Below are 21,549 nucleotides of genomic sequence, written 5' to 3' on the forward strand. Positions count from 1 at the left end.
TAAGAAAGTTTCATTGGTACGGTCCCATATAACATAAGGTACCGATTTGGTACCCCATCAAATGTATTCCCCTCTTTGATGTTAAAGTCCACAAGACACATTAGCTTATCAGCAGATGTTTCAGAGTAGAGGGCATACAAAATTTGCCCGACAAATTTTAATGTCTTTTGACTTGTTTTTTAGTTTATTGTATTTTTCATTTGAATCTCTAATGCTGTTTTTTTTTTCCTCCAAACAATTTTCACACGTTTTTCATTCTTCTTGAGCTACGATACGATTGCCCCCCACCATTACCAATAAATCTCACTGTTGTCGCTTTGTTTGCCAACATGACGCCGGTTACTCTCCTCCGACTCTGACTGAGTGCCACCGCGCCTCATTTAATAATCCGCCAACAAAGTTGTGGCCTTTAACATTTCTTCAAAACTGGTTTATGCGAATTTGAAATCGATTTCAAACTTCAAAGTTGAGCTTCAAAGTTGTTCGTTTTGAGCTGTTGTGTCGTGTTTCCTTCCTATGGCGGTTTTTATTTCAAACTTTGCATTATAACACACTCATTGTTTTGCATTGTCTTTCTATTAATGCTCGCTATTGTCTTAATGTGTGTCTGAGAGTTTTGTTAATTATTTTGAGAGTAAAACATAGCTCTATTATTTAATTTGCTTGTAATTTGCCATTATGTTTCAATTGAATTCGTAAATATTTATTAGAGAATTTTCTACACATTGGGAATTGAAAGAGTTTCACTTGCGTATCAATACATGATTGAAATCAAATGATGAAGACATGATTTTTTTTTTTAAGTTTTAAATTTATGAATATATTGCCCAAAAAGTAATTGCGGATTTTTTAAATGAAAGTAAATGCATTTTTAATAAAACTTAGAATGAACTTTAATCAAATATACTTTTTTACACTTTTTTTCTAAAGCAAGCTAAAAGTAACAGCTGATAACTGACAGAAGAAAGAATGCAATTACAGAGTCACAAGCTGTGAAAAAATTTTCAACGCCGACTATATGAAAAATCCGCAATTACTTTTTGGGCAACCCAATATATACCCTACCCACTACTGTGGTACAGGGTATTATAACTTAGTGAACTAGTTTATAACACCCAAAAGGCTGAGATAGACCCATTGATAAGTACACCGATCGACTCAGAATAACTTTCTGATTCGATTTAGCTATATCCGTCTGTCTGTCCGTCTGTCCATGTTAAATTGTGTACAAAGTACAGGTCGCAGTTTTCATCCGATCGCCTTAAAATTTGGTACAGGCATGTTTTTCGGCCTAAAAGCCGAAGCCTATTGAGATTGGAAAAAATCGGTTCAGATCTGGATATAGCTCCCATATATATGTTCGTCCGATTTTCAGTAATAATGAAATAAAATGGTCATTTGTCAACCGATTCTGTCGAAATCTGGCAGGAAGAGTGAATGTAATGACTTTCGATATTACTGGTGAATTTCATAGAAATCGGTTCAGATGTAGATATAGCGATTTTCACTCCTAGAGCCACTGCAAGCACATTTATTGACCAATCTTGCCAAAATATTGCACAACGCTTTCCTCGACGATTACCACAATATAAATAGAGTGTGGTCAAAATCGGTTCAGATTTAGATATAGCTCCCATACATATGTGCGTCCGATTTTCAGTAATAATGCAATAAAATGGTCATTTGTAAACCGATTTTCTCAAAATTTGGCAGGAAGGATTTTCTTATGACTCTTAATAGTACTGGTGAATTCAATTGAATTTGGTTCAGATTTAGATATAGCTGCCATATATGTATATCGCCCAATTTTCACTTCTAAAGCAACTGCAAGCGCCAAAAATTGGCCACAACGCTTTCCTCGATGCCTGCCACAATATCTAAGAAGTTTGGTCACAATCGATTCAGATTTAGATGTAGCTCCCATATATATGTTCGTCAGATTTTGGGTAATTTCCAATAATGTTGTCATTTGTCAACCGCATAATTGCTACATTTTGAACATATCTGCTTTGCTCGAAATTTGATACGGATTGTTTAACAACCCATCTGAAAACATCCACCGAGGTCCATCAAAATTGGTTCAGAATTAGATATAGCTCCCACTTTGTATTTATAGGATAGGTGTAGGGTATTATAAAGTCGGCACCGCCCGACTTTTGCCTTTCCTTACTGATTATATATAAGATATTGTCAACATTTTATTTTTATAGAAAACTAGCTGAACCGGACCCGCTCCGCTGCGCCTTCTTTTACTTTATATGGAACAAAATTATCCTTTGAATATTTATTTTCGACAACTAAAGAGCTTTTAGTGAAATAACATATTACGAAAATAGTATATATATATCGCTTAACTAACTGTATAACAATATGAATGCCTTTATCTGAATCCCATATGATCTTCATTGGTCTGTGAATGCGCTCGGAGGGTTTAGGGTCATTTCGAAATTGGATATCAAATTCGTTTTCTAATCTCAAAAATGTTCCATTTCAACCTCTTATTGCAAAAGTCAGCAAATATGTCCGGATTTTAGGGTCCATACCCCAGTATGGGCCCTACTACTTCGTAGTATCCAACTTCTATGAGTTTTCTTTTTACGATCTTAAATGCGCTACTTCCAATTCGATTTTCTTTCCAAGATCACCACAGGGTATTAAACTGTATTCGTTATTGCTATAGTTCTTCCTTTATTTTTATGGTAAATAAAGCCAAACAATTTTAAATGTTTCAATGAATATATATTTTAAAATAATTTACGGCAATGTTTTTCTATTTTGCATCTCAACATTTATATTTTCCCAATATCTGGTGTAACTACGCCCTAGTTGGAATCTCAACACTTGGTTTTGCTACCAGCAACATGTTGCTAAACCCCTTGAACAGGTATCTATGCATCTTGTATCTCGTATAGTTCATTTACTTAATAACATGTGCCAATGCCGCCGCTGACGTTGTTGCTTCTTCTTTAACACATTATTATTATGTGTTATTGTTTATGTTTTGTTTTGCTTCTGCTTCAGGCTGTTTTGTTTATCAAAATGTGTGCCCATTGAAGACTTCTCTCGCAGTTGACGGCAACAGCGACGCAAGCAAATGCAGTCTCTCTCTCACACACTCTGCTTGCATCAAACAAAAAGAGACTAATAAACTAAGAGTGTGCCAGAGAGGCTAATTGTGTTAGTGACTTTGTATTTATTGGAATTTCGTGTGTTTTGTTGCTTGCTCTGCTTGTTTTACATTTTGACTTTAGCTTTGACTGTGCCGCTGCTGCTGCTGCTGCCTACATATTTATTGAGGTTAGTAACTCGTTTTGTTTACTTTTGCATGGATGGCAATGTTTCTGATGAGCTGCTGCACGCAACACTGCATTTTCAATTGGATAATCAGCTGTTTTCGATGTAAATGCAATTTTGTATGTAGGTGTGTGTGTCCATTCATTTCATTTCTGGGGAAACGCACATGCAGCCATACTAGGCAACAAACGTGTGAACATAGATACCTAAAAGTGTTATAAGCAGGCAAGTGGCAAGTGCATGGGTATGTTTGTTTTGTGGTGTGGTGTGTTTTCACTAAGATTTTAAGAATCACGGCCATTTTTTCTGGGCTTACAGAGAGAGTTGTTAGGTTTCTTGGATTTGTTAGCTTAGAATAAGAAGGGGTAATACCTATTCAAGTTGAAGGAAATAAGTTTGTATTAAATATTTGTTGTTGATGCACAGTGTTTATATTTTATTAACATCAACATTTGTTATGTTTGCTTAATCCATTTGCTTGTTATTTTTGCTTAATCCAGGAACCCAAATTTGAACAAATTTTTCTAGGGAAATTATATTTAGGCAAAATGTTCTATAGAAATTAAATTTTTGATTTCTTAGCGAATTTAAATTAAAAATTAGTAGAAGTTAAATTTCGACAAAATTTTCTGTAGAAATAAAATTTTCTATGGAAATAAAATTTTGAAAAAGTTTTCTATAGAAATAAAATTTTACTGAGATTTTCTATGGAAATAAAATTTTACTGAGATTCCATTGCAGGACATTGTCCGGCTTTAGACCATTGCTTAATGCAATTTTTATCAGTAATTAAGCGACTTTTTAAAAAATAATTAAGAATTATAACCCTACGGGAAATGGGAACAGGTCCCAAACTTGTCACGGGATAGGTCCTCTGGTGATAGAGACCGGTCCTCTGGTGATTGCCAACATTCTAACACCGTGGGATAGGTCCTGGGAGGGTTCGAAAAGGATGAGTATACTTTGCAAGTATTTTTAAGGTAAATAATATTAGTAAGCGAATATATTTAACAGATAACCAATTTTTAACAATAATTAATTTTAATATTAAAAAATCATGACAATTGAAACTTTTCATTCCCTGTAGGATATGTCCTGTGACAGGTAACTCATTCACCAGTTTAGGACCGGTATATTTGGGGCAATTGACTACACATTTCCCGTAGGGCATATCTAACTGTTATTTTGTTTGTGAAGTTTTTTGAGGGAGACAGTATATTTAGTGGGTCGCACCACTGGGAAAATTTCGATATCTGATTCGTATTCTACTCACAAACACTTTCCATCTGTATCCTACATTAGTTTGATCGGTTTATACGCCCCTTTTGGAGAATTTTTGGGGTCGGTCGACCCCACCTTATAGCCGGTGACAAATTTTGCTTTCAGCACTACAGGAATGTAGGGCGGGTGCAGAGGGTCAGTTTAATCGGAAAAGCAATAGATCAGTGGCTTCTGTGTCTCTGGGGATACCGGGCAGTTCGTTGACGGCTGCTATAAGGAGACGTCCAACTCTAGGACAGTGCTGAAGACACGTTAATGGCCCTGACGCGAATACGAACAAGACAGCCAATGGCCCCTATGTTTGGGAACACTTTTAGCGCATTCGCTGTTACTGCAAGATAGAAGCGACTTCTCTCCGCGTAACTCTAAAGCTATTTTTAAACATATAATCAACTCTAAAGGCCAAAACAAAATGAGCATTGAGGAGCGTCATGTAGAAAAATGCAACTCTGCAAACAAATGCCAAAAAATCAACAGGCAAAAGATAAACAATTTTGAACTTTGAAGACTAAGCACACTATCTACATATGGCAACACTGAATGAGCTGAAAATTGTTTAACTTCACCGGCTTGCTTTTGTGGGATTTGTGTACAGAGTTGCATTTTTGCAACGCGACACTCAAAAACAAACCTCAACACGCTCACTCTGTTTTGGCCTTAAGACGATCGATATACTAAACAATTGGTATGTCTCTTTTACAGTTATGATTACGTGACGAATACGGACGAGGCAGGTAATCGCTCCAGTGTTTAGGTGCAGTTGGTTAAGCTTAAGCGACTGCTGTTAAGGAGACATGATTATTTTTCGCGTAACTCTAGGGTTACATTACATTGTGAAGAAGGGGATGTATGTATAGAACGTGGTAGGCAGTGGGCCTAGTGCCTACGGACGCCTGGAAGATATTGCTTGATACTACTGTTATTGAAACGTAACACAATCGTGACGTATCTCTAGTACTACATGATTGTGAGACGTTTCAAGTATAGAAGAATAGAGAGAAAAAGACATTGCTTTTGATGTCTAGAGACATCAGATGCTACCCTGGCTTTTACGGATACTACTTATTAACTAAATTTTCTTATGAACATTCCATTAAGGAACAGGGGAAACTTCTCTCAATACAATGAGTGCGGTCCGATTCGTGTTTAAGCTCAATGATAAGGGTCCCTCTTTTTTATGCCGAGTTCGGCGTGCCGCATAGCGTCACCAATTTGTAGAGATGTTTTAAAATGGCAGGATACTAATCAAGGGGATAGCCATTGCTGAAAAGTTTTCTCGTCCTGTGGCGTCATAGGCGGACATCCTAACCTAGGCGCCACGGTGGCTTTTACGGATTAGAGTATGTCTTGACTTGATTCGCATATAATGTGACTGCATGCAAACGATGAAAGGCCGATGGAAAGGAGCTGACAAAGGCTGTAATGTCCAGAGGACCTCGACACTCGACTGGCAATAGACATTTAACTTAATCCTGATGTTACTCCGGCACTACGTGAAATGGGCATTATAGAACAGGGTATTGACTCATGTGTCCATATTGGCCGATTTAACTTCTTGAAGCCCTAAAGACTAGTTTTTCCCATATGACCGAAATTTGGCACGTATGACTCATTTATCCCTTTTAACGCACAACACATACCAAATTTCAGCCAAAACGAACAAAAATTGCGGCATGTAGAGTCTGAAAGTCAGATCCGGGAATTGGTTAATATGGGGGCCTTATGTGTATATGAACCTATCTGGTTAGTATTAAGTGTGGGTGTTAGAAGGCACCCACACTTACACATTTCATGCCAATTAAGGCTACTAGGGGCCCAAGAAGTCAAGTCGCGGCATGGGTTTATATGGGGGCTTTATCCATTTCTTCATCTATCTAGGATTTGGTTTGGTCATTGAAGGAAATAAACTTACTTTGCAAGCCATATTTAAGCATAATCGAGTAAAAATTTAACCACCACAATATGGTGGAGGGTATAAAAAAAGTTGTCTCGTTTGGCATCCCTAACCAAAGCTAACATTTGCTTTTGTAATGCACACCGTCTTCAATCTGCACTCGTATCGAAAAAATAAACCCAAAATGTTGGAAGGCATTATCCAAACCACTGCAGACATTTGGCAGCTCCCAGTAGGTGACCTATTTTGTTATACGATAACCACAATTGCATTGTGAGCTACTTAAACACCCACAACATTACGAGTTACGTCAAGTTTTTGGTAATTCAGTTATTTTGAGCCAATCAGCTAAAGAAAATTGATTTTATGCTCCAAAGACACTAAAAATATTTCGAACGCAATAAGGAAATCTTCAACTACGTATTCATTCACCTTCAGCCTAAAATTAAATCAAGTCTATTTTTCAGCTAACCCGTAAAAACCAGCTTTACTTCAATTCCTGATGTGAAAAGTCATCGAGGCTACTACACAGGTCTGAATATTTTTGATTTTAATTCAAATGGAAGACACATGCTGGTGTAACCCCCACTCATTTGCTCTCCCTTTGGCAGAGACTAAAATAAACCATAAAAACAACATAAAAAAATTATAATAAAAAAGACGTCACTCATTGTCTTTAACACGCCAAGTCCCCCTTTAGACAAATGGAAAATAAAAACCCTAAAGAAAAATACTTGGTACTATCAACAAAAAGTCATTTAAGACACATGCCATGCCATGGCATGGCAAGATACACACCACCATAAACACCGGCACCTACCTTGCACGGCTCATGAAGAAACAGAAGGCGACACCACACGCACTTGCCAAAAAAAAACCACTTGTCAAAGTGGCCAAAGAGAGTGTGGCATGTGTGGGAGAAGAACCGTAAGACGACAACGACCAAAACACCGTTGCTTTGTCCATTTCTTCATTTTCTTGGGCACACATAAAGAATTTTTGCTTTTGCCTTAAATAAAAAAAGCTTTTGTAAAAATAACACATTCCGTCCGCTATACATTTGTGTATTCCTTCTAAGCATGTAGCCATACATGTATACAACGCGATACATATCTATGTATGCTTATATATGTATAACATGTGTACATACACATATGATAATTTTCTTTTGCTGCTACTGTTGACATGCCAAAGAAAGCACAAAGACATTTTTGCAGAGAATCTTCATTCAAATCAAAACAGAGAGTTTGGCTGACAGAGAGCGAGGGAGAACAAATCTGATTCTCATTTCCACTGCGAGAAAGAGAGAAAAGTTTCTATTCTTATCAAAACAGAGATTAATTAGCTGAATGTGCGAACAGAAGTGGTTACTTAAAATTGCACAATGGGGACAATTAAGACTCAAATGACTTTGCAAAAACAAAAAGATGATGTTTCGCTTTAAACTTCTTATCTCTATTTATGTAAAAAGAGACGCGAGACTGATCATCGCCAGCCCATTCGGCTAAAGCCAGAATTATGAAATTAAGCACAAATAATGGTCTTGGGTCATAGGCATAGGATAAGACGGCATTTAGTGACATTCGTAGTAAGTTTAAGACCTAAAGAAGAAGAACGAAATGGTGTATGATTACCCAGCGCGAACGAAAAGGGCACGAATTATGTAGTTGGGCTCAATTTAAGAGCGTCTCGAAAAATAAGGATTCAAGAAAAAAAAAAATGCTAAATTAAATTTAAATATAAGTGCGTATATATATTAGTACGGGGATTGCATTCTATACTTCGAGATTTGACGACTCCTTTTTTGCAATCTGCCAACTGACAGCTCTATCGTAGCCTTGACATTTTTGAGGTTATACGTACTCAGAACGTTTTGACATGCGAGCGTTATTTGTGTTGTTTACAGTAAATTAAAAGATTCATCTCGCCCAAAAAATGGAATTAAATCAGGAACATTTTCGAGCGATTATTTTTTACAACTTTCGACTTGGATTATCTCAATAATAGTGCGTCGATGAACTTAGTTCAATTTTTGGCGATGACGCTTCATCAAGGATCTGTGTTTATTGATGGTATGGTGAATTCAACCGAGGTCGTAGTTCACTCCAAATCGAAATTCGTGAAGGTATATTGCGAGATCGTCATGTGATCTATCGTGAGATTGGTCGCACAACAAGCCGATTACTGGCTTAGGTGTATGTCCATAGTGGCATAAGGCCAATTAGTATCTGCACCCTCTTTTCAACCTAACCTACCATAAGTATCACTATTTTAAAGAATTTTCAGAACACTTTAGTACTTTTACTTCTTTTTCACAAAAAATATTTACAAATATACGGCTCGAATGCTACTAAACGACTGAGAAACGCAAACAAACAAATCCGGTAAACAAAAAATTAACAGCGTGCAAACCGTTTCAGGTATACAAGAACCTGACTCCCTTACTTACTTAAATGGGGTATAACAGAACATTTGTTCCACAAGAACATGACCACGTGCAAAAATGTGCAGAGATTCTACAACAACTCTCAGTTGATGTTCGCGAGTATGGAATAATTAGTTCCCTTACGAATATGTGCAGAATATTTCCAGATTTTCGATACAAACAAAATCGGTATATAAAATATGTACCAAATCCGAAAATGTACAACTGACTTCATTCTGACTCCTGTACATCTCAATTCGGCCACACTCACGTCTTTCCATTTCCGTTGTCTCTTTGCGGAATAGACGTTTCTCCTCTCTCCTTTTCTCCTGATGGCTCTGCTTCATCTGGCGCGTTGCTACTGTTGCAGGGTTGCTCTATATGCCGCATTCTTGGCTTCAGTAGCATCTCGACACTCTAGGTCGTACCTTTAGTTTCTGGGGGGAGGCTTCGAGTACCCAAGTACGATTTCGCGGCATTTTCTTTGGAGTAGAGTCTAGATTAGGCCCCATTTTTGTTGGAGTGCTCATAACCACTCCCTTCTTGACCATCTATCATTAGTTGCCCCAACTTTTGCCAATGGCCTTCTTGCAGGTGTATAGGGCAAGAGTTTCCTTTCTTGCCCTCTTCAAATTGTTGGATTTGAAGTTCAATTTCCTCCTGAATAAGAACCAGACGAACCGGACGATGCCAGGTAATTCTGCAAGGACATCGGAGTATACAGATGTCAGTCCATTGACTATCCCCCTAAAATTGTTCCTGGGTATGCAGCCCTGTTCTTCTCTCTTGTCGTTAGCTACCATCATCAAGCTGTCTTTAGCATTATATAAGCAAGGGTCCTTGGACCCATATTACTATTGTTCGCCTTAGTTCTTTTGGCTGACTGCGGTGCCATTTCCGAATCTAGCCGTGTAGCTTTTGGTGTAGGCCGTTCAGCAAATCTCCAAGCCCAATTAAGGGAGTGCCTTTCCTTATCGGCGAGAGTCTTAGGATCATTCCCACCAAGCCTCTCAATAAACCAAAAAGTAATAGGTGTCTTCGTCGAAAGCCCCTGCTGACCTGACCAGCCATCTGTCATGGCCTGGCACAACCGCTCCACTGCTACGGACTGATAGCACCACCACAGCTGTTGGGTCTTTGGAGTCCATTCTTAGCCTACTCCGGTTCGCTAAATCTGTCGCTCCACTGGAAACAGTTCTCATCAGGAATCGATGTTCTCATCAGTAATCGATGTTCTCATCAGGAATCGATGTTTTCATCAGGAATCAATGTTCTCATTAGGAATCGAACCCAGGCTTTCAGCGTCATAGGTGGACATGCTTACCTCTGCGCTACGATGGCCTTGGGACTTATAAAACACTAACTCACAATAAGACGGTAAAATGGTATGGCACCCTGCAAACCAATTTCTTGACTTGATTTCTTTGGATTAAACTAAAATTTGGCATTAAGATTATAACTGTAGTCAATCAGTTATAATCTTAAAAGTCCACAGAAATAGATCCCATAATATGACTTCTTGGCCTACTAAAAGCTTAAATAACCCCCAACCCAATATCAAATACAACACTGATGGGTCCAAAGATAATGACAAATGCGATGTTTGTCACAGTCAAATTCAACGCGCTTTTATTTATTTAGAAGTCTATCTTCTATTTATTACAACTTATTTTCTTAGCCACACTAAATTGAGAAGCTTAAACAATTGAACACTCAAAACAACGAGCATTGCTCTGATTTCCCGTTATTTGGGATATTTTGGGATACCCAATTTTGTATGTAAATCCAGATCCATTGTTAAATGTAAGCTTTTACTTTAAATGATCCAGAAGAATTTATTTTTACCCACCTACCTTTGTACAAAGTTATTTAATAGCTACAAAAGACGCCCATAATAGGCCTAATTCATCCCATTGTGTCGGCCTAAGCTAATAAGAATGCATAAATATGTCGTGATTATTGTTTTCTTTTCACTTGGCATTTGTTGTTGATTATGGACGTCAACGGCGACACGGCATGTTATGAAAGTCAATGTAATCAAAAGAGATGGATAGAGAGCGAGAATCAACTAAATGTCAGTGGCTGTCAACTCTCGCTCTCACTCTCCCTTATCATTTTTTACTTACTAGTTTTAGCTCTCTCAATATATGGCTTTCCCCCCACATAACAACAAAAGAGAGAGTGTGTGTGTTTGTGTTGTGCGTTGACTTGAGTAAAAATTGTTTTTGATTCTCTATGCTTGGGGCACTCTCAATAAAAAATATATTTGTTTTTTTTTTATAAAAGGGGGAGTGAGTAAGCGGGTCAGTTTATTATACAAAAAAAAGATGAGCTTGCTATCGCTGTTCGGGCTATTGGGTTAAACTCTACACTTAGGAACGTTAGTCAATTAAATCAAAAGGCAATTCCTCAAAAAAAAAACAATAGAATTGTCAGCCAAATACAGACCGAAACTGACCACCAAGGATTTCTATTACAGTCATTAAAAAATAAGACCTGCAATCGTTTAATTGTAAAAATGAGTGCTAGTGTGAAAATTTAAGAAAACCAATCTTCCTAACTATTAAGAAAAGGCAAAGCAAAATCACACACTTCTGTATGTCTTCTGTAATATGCACCAATAAAGCCTCCAACTAACTCTGAGCGGAACACACCGCTTCAGCGAGTGTTGTGTCTTCTTTTTTTTCTGACTTGTTATTGTTTTGTGCTGTCGACGTTTGTTTTGTTATCCACACGGCAGCGCTTGCACAGCTCGCGCTCTGCTATCTGACCGCCGAGGTATGTAGCCAACAAACAGTTCACTACGAAACTTTGTCGACAGAGGAGGACGGTTGCGGTCTTTTTTTTCGTGTGCCGTTGTTTTGCTTTTCCATCGTTCGTTAGTTCGTCGGTCGGTCGGTCGGTTTTTATGTGCGCGGTAGCCCTCGTTGTGAGTGTGATATGGTGGGCCCCAATGTGAAAATATTAAGAAACGGAAAATAAGAATTGAGTGTTTAGTCGTTGTCGCCTAAGTCGCAACGAAAATCACGGCATTTATTACGAAAAAAAATTGCAAATTTGTATCTATTTTAAAGGCAAACAAATTACCCTTTATTGGTGTTGTAAAAAAGCAGAGCTTTAAAAGGAAAACACCAATTTTTCAAACATCAACCCACCCTACCCCCCCATTCACCAGCCCTTTTTAAAGTGGGCTTTTTGGTGTTGTGTGAAATTTTTTGACAGACCGTCGGGAAACTGAGAAGAGTACATCCTCATTTTAGTTCGTTCGTTCGTTTGCGCGTATTTTCATTTTACACGTCAAAGTATAGCACAGCAAAAATAAAAAAGTAAATAGCCCAGAAAAAGGAATACATATAGAAGAATCTGCGAAAGTAAAATTTTGCTTAACCCAAAAAACGGGCGACAACAAAAACAACAGCAAAATTCTATACAAAGTTGTGAATAGCTTTGAAACGGTACCATCTCTTGTGGTGTTGTTGTTTTGTCGTCGGTGTGCTTGTCATCTCTCTACGCCGACTTCGTCCTCTCTCACCCTTTGGAGAAATAACAACAACACAACGTTGCTTGCTTGTCCTGTCATTCATTGAGAGTGCCAGTGCTAGTGTGGAAAACAAAAACAAATATTATGCCAAACGAAGGAAAATATCAAAACAACATAACAAAGAGCATAAATATTTGATTTTTCCTCCAAAATATACAAATTGTGAAGTATAAAAAATCAAAGAAATCTTTCAAAAAAAAAAAAAAAATCAATGAAAAAGTAAATGCTAAACAAAAATGCAAATCACAGAGTAAAGTTTCAAAATACCTGAATACCTACAATCCCAAGAAAATTGTTTAAGTGCTTTGTGTGAGTGCAGTGAATTAAATTAAACAAAATCCTAAAAATTTGTTAAACCTTGAAAACAAAAAAGAAAATCCCTTAGGAGGAGGTGTGTTATAAAGAAATTCACCCAGTCATAGTAAAGGCTGAGAAGGAAAAAAGGTAAATACAACAAAAGGATTTCCTTGATTACTTTTTGTTTTCCTTTGAAACGCCTTAAAATTACTAAAGTCATTCTTATTAAAATAAAGCCAATTAACCAGTACCCCAAAGAAGCCAAAGTAGAGAAAATTAAACGAGTCATTGTGAATTAGGTCTTGCAACTAATGAAAGCCTGGAAACCTTAAAGTATTAATTTCCTCTTTCTTCTTTTGGTTTAATTCTTCTGTTAATGCCTTTATGTAAAGGTCCAAGTCATGCTCAATATTTGAACAGAACTCTTTTGGAAACTTACAACGAACCCTTTGCCTGTAGAAAAATTGTTGTCATCCATAGAAAATTGTACTGAAATTTTGTTTAAAGAAAATTTCATAGAAAATTTTTCTCAAATAATTTTCATAGAATTTTATTTTCAAAAAAAAATTCCTAAAAATTAAAGTTTTAAATCAAATTTAATAAGAAGTTTTTCTTTAAAGAAAATTTCATAAAAACTTTTTCTATAGAAAAATTTTGTTTCAGAGAAAATTTCATAGAAATTTTGTCTTTACGGAAAATTTCATAGACATTTTGTCTTTAGGGAAAATTTCATAGAGATTTTGTCTTTAGGGAAAATTTTATAGAAATTTTGTCTTTAGGGAAAATTTCATAGAAATTTTGTCTTTAGGGAAAATTTCATAGAAATTTTGTCTTTAGGGAAAATTTCATAGAAATTTTGTCTTTAGGGAAAATTTCATAGAAATTTTGTCTTTAGGGAAAATTTCATAGAAATTTTGTCTTTAGGGAAAATTTCATAGAAATTTTGTCTTTAGGGAAAATTTCATAGAAATTTTGTCTTTAGGGAAGATTTCATAGAAATTTTGTCTTTAGGGAAGATTTCATAGAAATTTTGTCTTTAGGGAAGATTTCATAGAAATTTTGTCTTTAGGGAAGATTTCATAGAAATTTTGTCTTTAGGGAAAATTTTATAGAAATTTTGTCTTTAGGGAAAATTTTATAGAAATTTTGTCTTTAGGGAAAATTTCATAGAAATTTTGTCTTTAGGGAAAATTTCATAGAAATTTTGTCTTTAGGGAAAATTTCATAGAAATTTTGTCTTTAGGGAAGATTTCATAGAAATTTTGTCTTTAGGGAAAATTTCATAGAAATTTTGTCTTTAGGGAAAATTTCATAGAAATTTTGTCTTTAGGGAAAATTTCATAGAAATTTTGTCTTTAGGGAAAATTTCATAGAAATTTTGTCTTTAGGGAAAATTTCATAGAAATTTTGTCTTTAGGGAAAATTTCATAGAAATTTTGTCTTTAGAGAAAATTTCATAGAAATTTTGTCTTTAGGGAAAATTTCATAGAAATTTTGTCTTTAGGGAAAATTTCATAGAAATTTTGTCTTTAGGGAAAATTTCATAGAAATTTTGTCTTTAGGGAAGATTTCATAGAAATTTTGTCTTTAGGGAAGATTTCATAGAAATTTTGTCTTTAGGGAAAATTTCATAGAAATTTTGTCTTTAGGGAAAATTTCATAGAAATTTTGTCTTTAGGGAACATTTCACAGAAATTTTGTCTTTAGGGAAAATTTCACAGAAATTTTGTCTTTAGGGAAAATTTCATAGAAATTTTGTCTTTAGGGAAAATTTCATAGGAATTTTGTCTTTAGGGAAAATTTCATAGAAGTTTTGTCTTTAGGGAAAATTTCATAGAAATTTTGTCTTTCGGGGAAAATTTCATAGAAATTTTGTCTTTCGGGGAAAATTTCATAGAAATTTTGTCTTTCGGGGAAAATTTCATAGAAATTTTGTCTTTCGGGGAAAATTTCATAGAAATTTTGTCTTTCGGGGAAAATTTCATAGAAATTTCGTCTTTCGGGGAAAATTTCATAGAAATTATGTCTTTCGGGGAAAATTTCATAGAAATTATGTCTTTAGGGAAAATTTCATAGAAATTTTGTCTTTAGGGAAAATTTCATAGAAATTTTGTCTTTAGGGAAAATTTCGTAGAAATTTTGTCTTTAGGGAAAATTTCGTAGAAATTTTGTCTTTAGGGAAAATTTCGTAGAAATTTTGTCTTTAGGGAAAAATTTCATAGAAATTTTGTCTTTAGGGAAAAATTTATAGAAATTTTGTCTTTAGGGAAAAATTTCATAGAAATTTTGTCTTTAGGGAAAATTTCATAGAAATTTTGTCTTTAGGGAAAATTTCATAGAAATTTTGTCTTTAGGGAAAATTTCATAGAAATTTTGTCTTTAGGGAAAATTTCATGGAAATTTTTTCTTCAGAGAAAATTTCATGGAAATTTTTTCTTTAGCGAAAATATGGACATTTTTTTTTAGAGTAAATTTCATGAACATATTTCTTTGGAGAAAATTTCATGAAGATTTTTTTTCTTAGAGAGAATTTCATGGACATTTTTTTCTTGAAGTAATTTTATGGACATTTTTTCTTTAGAGAAAATTTCATGAAAATTTTTTCTTTAGAGCAAATTTCATGGGAATTTTTTCTTAAGGGAAAATTTCATGGACATTTTGTCTTTAGAGAAATTGAAATTTTGTCCTTATCACAAATATTATGAAAATCTTTTCTTTAGAGAAAATTTTTTGGACATTTTTTCTGAAGAGAAAATTTCATAGAAATTTTTTCTTTAGAGAAAATTTTATGGACATTTTTTTTTTAGAGAAAATTTCATGGAAATTTTTTCTTTAGAGAAAATTTTATGGACATTTTTTTTTTAGAGAAAATTTCATGGAAATTTTTTCTTAGAGAAACAGGCCAAGATAGAATCCATTTCCTACCCTACAAAGTATACATATTTCTGATCGTTGTTTTTCTTTTTCCTCGTAAAGTTTAAAGACGATTCAACGATGTCCGTGTGACTATGCGACAATCCGTTCTTCCGTCTGTGTGTACGTATGATGTAATCACGCTACAGTCTTAAATATTGAGATAATGAGATGAAATTTAGCACAGACCTGTATTTCTTCTATACGCAGGTTAATTTCTTGAATGGGCCAAATTGCACTTTAATTGGATTTAGCTGCCATATAGACCGATCTTTCGATTTGGGGTCCAAAATAGACCCAATATTTTGTTATCAAAATGCGTGCTCTGTTAAGAAAGTTTCTCGCGAGATTCTTCTTCTTCAGCGACGAAGCTGGGCGAAATAATGCTTCGTCTATGTGGCAGCTGCATTTAAATATAGCCCAAACAGGACCACAACACAAAAGGGACTACAGCCCAAAAGGGACCATAGCCCAAAATGGACCATAGGTCAAATATTTGGTCTATTTTGGACCACAAATCAGCAGATCGGTCTATATGGCAACTCAATCCAATTATTGTCCTATTTGGCCCATTCAAGAATTGAACCTTTGTATAGAAGAAATAAGGTTCTGTGCTAAATTTCATCTCAATATCTCAATTTTTGTAGCGTGATTCTTATGGACGCACAGACGGCAGAACGGATTGACGGACAGACAGACGGACATCACTGAATCGTCTTAGAATTTTACGACGATTTTTTGAGATTTTCACATAATGATCCCGTGGTGAAAATAGGGTATTCGATTATTTGATATTTGAAGGGGGGCGGACCCTCCCCCTTATCCTAATTTTCAGAAACGCCAGATCTAGGAGATGTGTGGTGCGAATTAAGCGATATTTTGTGTGCTCTCCTCTATAGTAACCTCAAAACAAAAATTTGGTATCGAAATCTCGGATGGGGTACCAAGGCGGGTCGCCTCACCCCTAAAACCTACCAAATATTTGTATAGACAAATCACAACAATATGGGGCTTATATGAAAGGTATTTAGGATTACAAAACGGTTATGGTATCCAATTGTCGGACCAAGTGTTTGGGGGACCACCCCCAAAGGTATTTGAGTGTATAATAAGAATGTGATATGCAATGGTATGAGGCCACCCCGGCCCCATAACACCACCCGAGTCGGACGTATTTGCTGACCATTGCAATATGGGGCTTAAATAAGAGGTATTCTAGAGTACATGGTATTTCACTGAAAGCTCTTTAATTGTCGAAAATAAATATTCAAAGGATAATTTTCCTCAATAAAAGAAGGCGCAGCGTATCGAGCCCGTTTCAGCTAGATTTTTATAAAATGTATGGACCATGAACATTACATTAAAAATCAGCAGAGATACTTCTTTCATACTTATAAGCGCTATCCTATCAAAGTTTGTTGTAACTCACACGCGACACACAGTGGGATAGATCCGAAAAAAACTAGTAAAAAATATGCAGTGTAAGAACGGGTAGAGATACCTCTTTGGAATAGTTAGAGCTGAGGTGTGAGCGAGTTTGTATCTAAAATTTCAAGGCTATAGTTTGTCCGGGCGCCATTTGGCAGGTCCCTAACGATGGTCACCTCGGTATTTCCAAAATTTGTTGGCGCTGCCCAATTCGTTTCGTTTGTGGTCCGATTTCCAAAATTTTGCTGAATAGTGCTAAAAAAACCCCTACAAACTTATCCGATTAAGGTCTACAATATCTCCACTGGTTTCGGGGATATGATTCAGACAGAAATTTGGTACATAAAGAACAACTATGCCCTTCAACTAAGTTTCTTTTTTCGTATACTTTTATAAGAATCCATAGTGGTGGGTTTCCAATATTCGGCCGAACTTGGCACTTTTACTTGTTATACCCAACGCCATTACTGTGGTACAAGGTATTATAACTTTGTGCATTTGTTTGTAACACTCAGAAGGAAGAGAGATCTACTCAGAATCACTTTCTGATTCGAATTAGCTATGACCGTCTGTCTGCCCGTGTTGACTTGTGTACACGTTTGCAAGTTTCATTCGATCGTCTTCAAATTTGGCCCATAACATTTTTTTTGGCCTAAAGACGAAGCCTACAGGAATTGAAAAAAAAAAATCGGTTCGGTTTTGGATATAGCTCCCATAAATATTTTCGTCCGATTTGCAGTAACAATGCAATAAAATGATCATCTGTTAACCGAATCTCTCGAAATTTGGCAGGAAGGATTTTGTCTTAACCCCCAACATTACTGGTGAATTTTCTAGAAATCGGTTTAGATTTAGATATAGCTCTCATGTAGATATATCGCCCGATTTTCATTCCTAGAGCCACTGCCAGCGCATTTATTGAGCAATCTTACCAAATTTTTGTATAACGCTTTCCTCGACGACTACCACAATATATGGGAAGTTTGCTCGAAATCGGTTCAGATTTAGATATAGCTCCCATATATATGTTCGTTCGTTTTGCAGTAATAATGCAATAAAAAGGTCATTTGTTAACCGATTCTCACGAAATTTAGCAGGAAGGATTTTGTCTTTACTCTCAACTTTACTGGTGAATTTCATAGAAATCGGTTCAGATTTAAGTATAGCTCTCATGTATATATATCGCCCGATTTTCACTCCCAGAGCCACGGCAAGTGCATTTATTGACCAATCTTCCCAATACAAAGCTTTCCTCGAGGACAACCAAAATATTTAAGAAGTTTGGTCAAAATCGGTTCAGTTTTACATATAGCTCTCTTATATAAGTCTGTCCGATTTTGAGAAATATTGCAATAAAGTGCTCATTTTTTAACCGATTTTCTGGAAATTTGGCAGGAAGGATTTTCCTATGACTCTTTATATAACTGGTGAATTTCATAGAAATCGGTCCATATTTAGATTTAGCTACCATATATCTATATCGCCCGATTTTCACTCCTAGAGCCACTGCAAGCGCATTTATTGTCCAATCTTCCCAAAATTTTGTGCAACGCTTTCCTCAACGTCTACCAAAATAATCTATAAAGTTTGGTCGAGATCGGTTCAGATTTATATATAGCTCCCTTATATATGTCCGTCCGATTTTGGGTAATTTGCAATAATGCTGTCATTTATCAACAGTATTTTTGAAGTTTGAACATATTTGCTTTGCTCGAAATTTAAAAATATCTGAAAACATTTGCCGATGTCCATCAAAATTGCTTCAGAATTAGATATAGCTCCCATTTAGTTCTTATAGGGTAGGTGTAGGGTATTATAAAGTCGGCACCGCCCGACTTTGGCTTTTCCTTACTGGTTTTGTTTTAAATTTTTGGCCCCTCCGTTGTATTTCTCTCGTATTTTTATTGTTTTCAAGCAATCCGTCGTTGTTGCCATGGCGCCATAATCCATTCAAACACTCCCTGTAAGCTGCTTATTGATCTTGAAATTCTCAAGTTCATTGGTCAATGCGTAAACAGCAATGTTTCTCCTATAAAGATGTCTCTCCTTAAAAATAAAAACCTACCTACCTCTTAAAAAATTTTCCCAGATAGGTATTTAAAAATGTAAAATCAGAGCTTAATTAACATTTTGTAAGGATTTTCTCGATTTTTCCAAGTCATTTTTATTTCTCTGTAACCATATTTTTAACTGGAATAAATTGCTCAATTGAAGAAAACTTTTCTACAAATCATCATGTTTTTCTGTCTGTCTACTTGCTGGCAACAAGACGTTTTTTTGTTTTGCTGATATGAATTCTCTTTGACGGTGGGGATGCTGCTGTTATTTTCCCAGCTATCATAATCGTCATCATCATCATGGCGAGCACTTGTTCATTCATTTATTCATACACATCACATTACATTGTTGTTTGATGCTGTGCTAAGCATTTGTGGGCCTTCTTTTCTAATTTAATACAAAAAAGAAAACAAAAAACAATCAAAAATTCTATTCAAATAGAAAGAAAATCTCACCTCGCTGACAATGTGAGTGTGGCGATGACCGCCTACCTCCTCTTAAATGTGTGCCTTTTAAATTAAATTGTAGCAGCATTATTATTGTTATTAGTTTGTGTTGTTTCTTTTTTGATACAAAGAGAGGGAGAGGAAGAAACCCCACTCTCACATTCTCTCTCGTAATAAGCAATGCCTTTTGAAAGCATTCAACTTTAAGTGGTTGTGTTTGAGCTCTCTCACACTCTCTCCCCCTAGTTTATCACAAATGTCACTCTCTTCCACATACTCTGCCTTATGTTAGATTCCCTCCCCAATTACCCTGGTCCAAGAACAACCGGTGAAATTTATACAAGTGCTGCTGCTGCTGCTGGTGCTGGTGCTGCTGTCGTTATGGCTGAATGTCTGTCCTTCTGTGTACGTCTCTCTGTTTGTCATGGCTTTGCCTTGCCTTATCACAGATTATGATGATAGTTCTTAGGTTTTAGTCTGCTTGTAGTTGCTGTTGTTATTGTTTTTATTACTCTTGAAACTCTGTGTGTTTGTTGATGTTTGTTGTCGGTGGTGTAAATAAATTGCCTTCGTGTTGGTGTTTTTTTCTACTTTTTGCTCCTTCTCTTCTGGCTTGACTCCCCAAAAAAGTTTGTGTGTTGTTTGTTGTTGTTGTTGGTACTCTCAGTCATTCAAGCAAACAATCTACAATATTTGTTTGGTTGATGTTTGTGTTGTTGTTGTTATTATTGTTGCTGTTGTACGTGTCTCTTAGTTCTTCCTCCTTATCATTTAGACTTTTTCACATATTTTTTTTATTATCATCCACAAAACTGTGTGAGAAGAAGTCAAACTGACCTGAACCTTAGCCTTTTTAATGTTTTGTTTTTGTTGTTTTTTTTTATTTTATTCTTTGAAATATTCTTTTAGAACGCAAATGAAGACCGTCGTTCTCTTTTTTGTTGTCATAATTTCATAATTCTTAGTAATAGTAAGTGGTTTGGTTGTGTTGTTGTGTTTTTTCTTTCCTTCTCTCTTGCAAGGCATACTTGGCCAGAGGTGGAGGTGCCCTTTTGAAAATGAACACTTGTTCTTCAGGGTTTTTTGACCGCTGCGGTTTTCTTTAAGTGGAGTAATTTGTATTTAAAGTGGTAATTTTGTTGCGGTGCATTGGCCTCAAGCCTAAAATGTTATGTCATTATGCATTTTCTTTTTTTTTTTGCTTCTTGACAAGAGAAGTGAAAAAGCCTTGGGATAATTATACGCCAGGAACAAAGATCTGTTAAGAAATTGATTTTCATGAAGAATTTACCCAAGAGCGTTGGGTGAGTTTTTAAGGCGTTTATAGTTTCAAGCTTCCATATTTTTAAGTGGTTTGAGATCCAGAGTAGCTGCAAGAGTAGGCTTAAACTAAACTCCAGACAGTTGCATATGTCTGATATTAACTAGTAAGGAAAGGCAAAAGTCGGACGGAGCCGACTATATAATACCCTACACCAACGAGTCTATGTGCATACTTCATTTAATACACGAAACCTATGTTGAAATCTACTCAGATCTTAATTTTGTATACCTATTCAAATTTTTAATAGAACCTTGTAAGATTTTTTTATGATAGATTTACAGAAAGCGCAAAATACCTGCGTGTTTAGCTGGACAGGAAATTGAACTTCAAATCTAAAATTTGGAAAAGGCAAGATAGGCCACTCATGCCCTATATACCTGCAAGAGTGCCATTGACAAAAGTTGGAGATTTAGACCGCGTGTCATGCATTGGGTATATACTGCACTTGTCAGACCTATAATGCTATATGGTGTTGTGGTCTGGTGGACAGCGCTTCAAAAAATTCACCTACTGCTCAATACTTAACCGGATCCAAAGGGTGGCCTGTTTGTCCATCACAGCCGCATTGAGGACGACACCATCCGATGCACTGAATTTAATGCCAACTCTTATGCCTCTGGACATTGGGGCTAGACAAATTGCAGCGAC

General features: G+C 36.0%; 1 long non-coding RNA gene across 2 annotated transcripts; it reads right to left on the bottom strand.

The window, feature by feature from the left end:
* Positions 1 to 19,195: 19,195 nt before the first annotated feature.
* LOC106081325 (uncharacterized) lies at positions 19,196 to 20,133 on the bottom strand. Of its 2 annotated transcripts, XR_001220341.2 has the most exons (3): positions 19,855 to 20,133; positions 19,587 to 19,640; positions 19,196 to 19,518 (listed from the first exon to the last, which is right to left on the bottom strand). It is a non-coding gene; the product is annotated as an uncharacterized LOC106081325 (long non-coding RNA). The 2 variants fall into 2 exon arrangements; XR_009397082.1 differs by having other exon boundaries at positions 19,587 to 20,133.
* Between the last annotated feature and the right edge of the window lie 1,416 nt (positions 20,134 to 21,549).

This window comes from Stomoxys calcitrans, chromosome 2 (assembly GCF_963082655.1).
Source record: "Stomoxys calcitrans chromosome 2, idStoCalc2.1, whole genome shotgun sequence".
NCBI lineage: Eukaryota > Metazoa > Arthropoda > Insecta > Diptera > Muscidae > Stomoxys > Stomoxys calcitrans.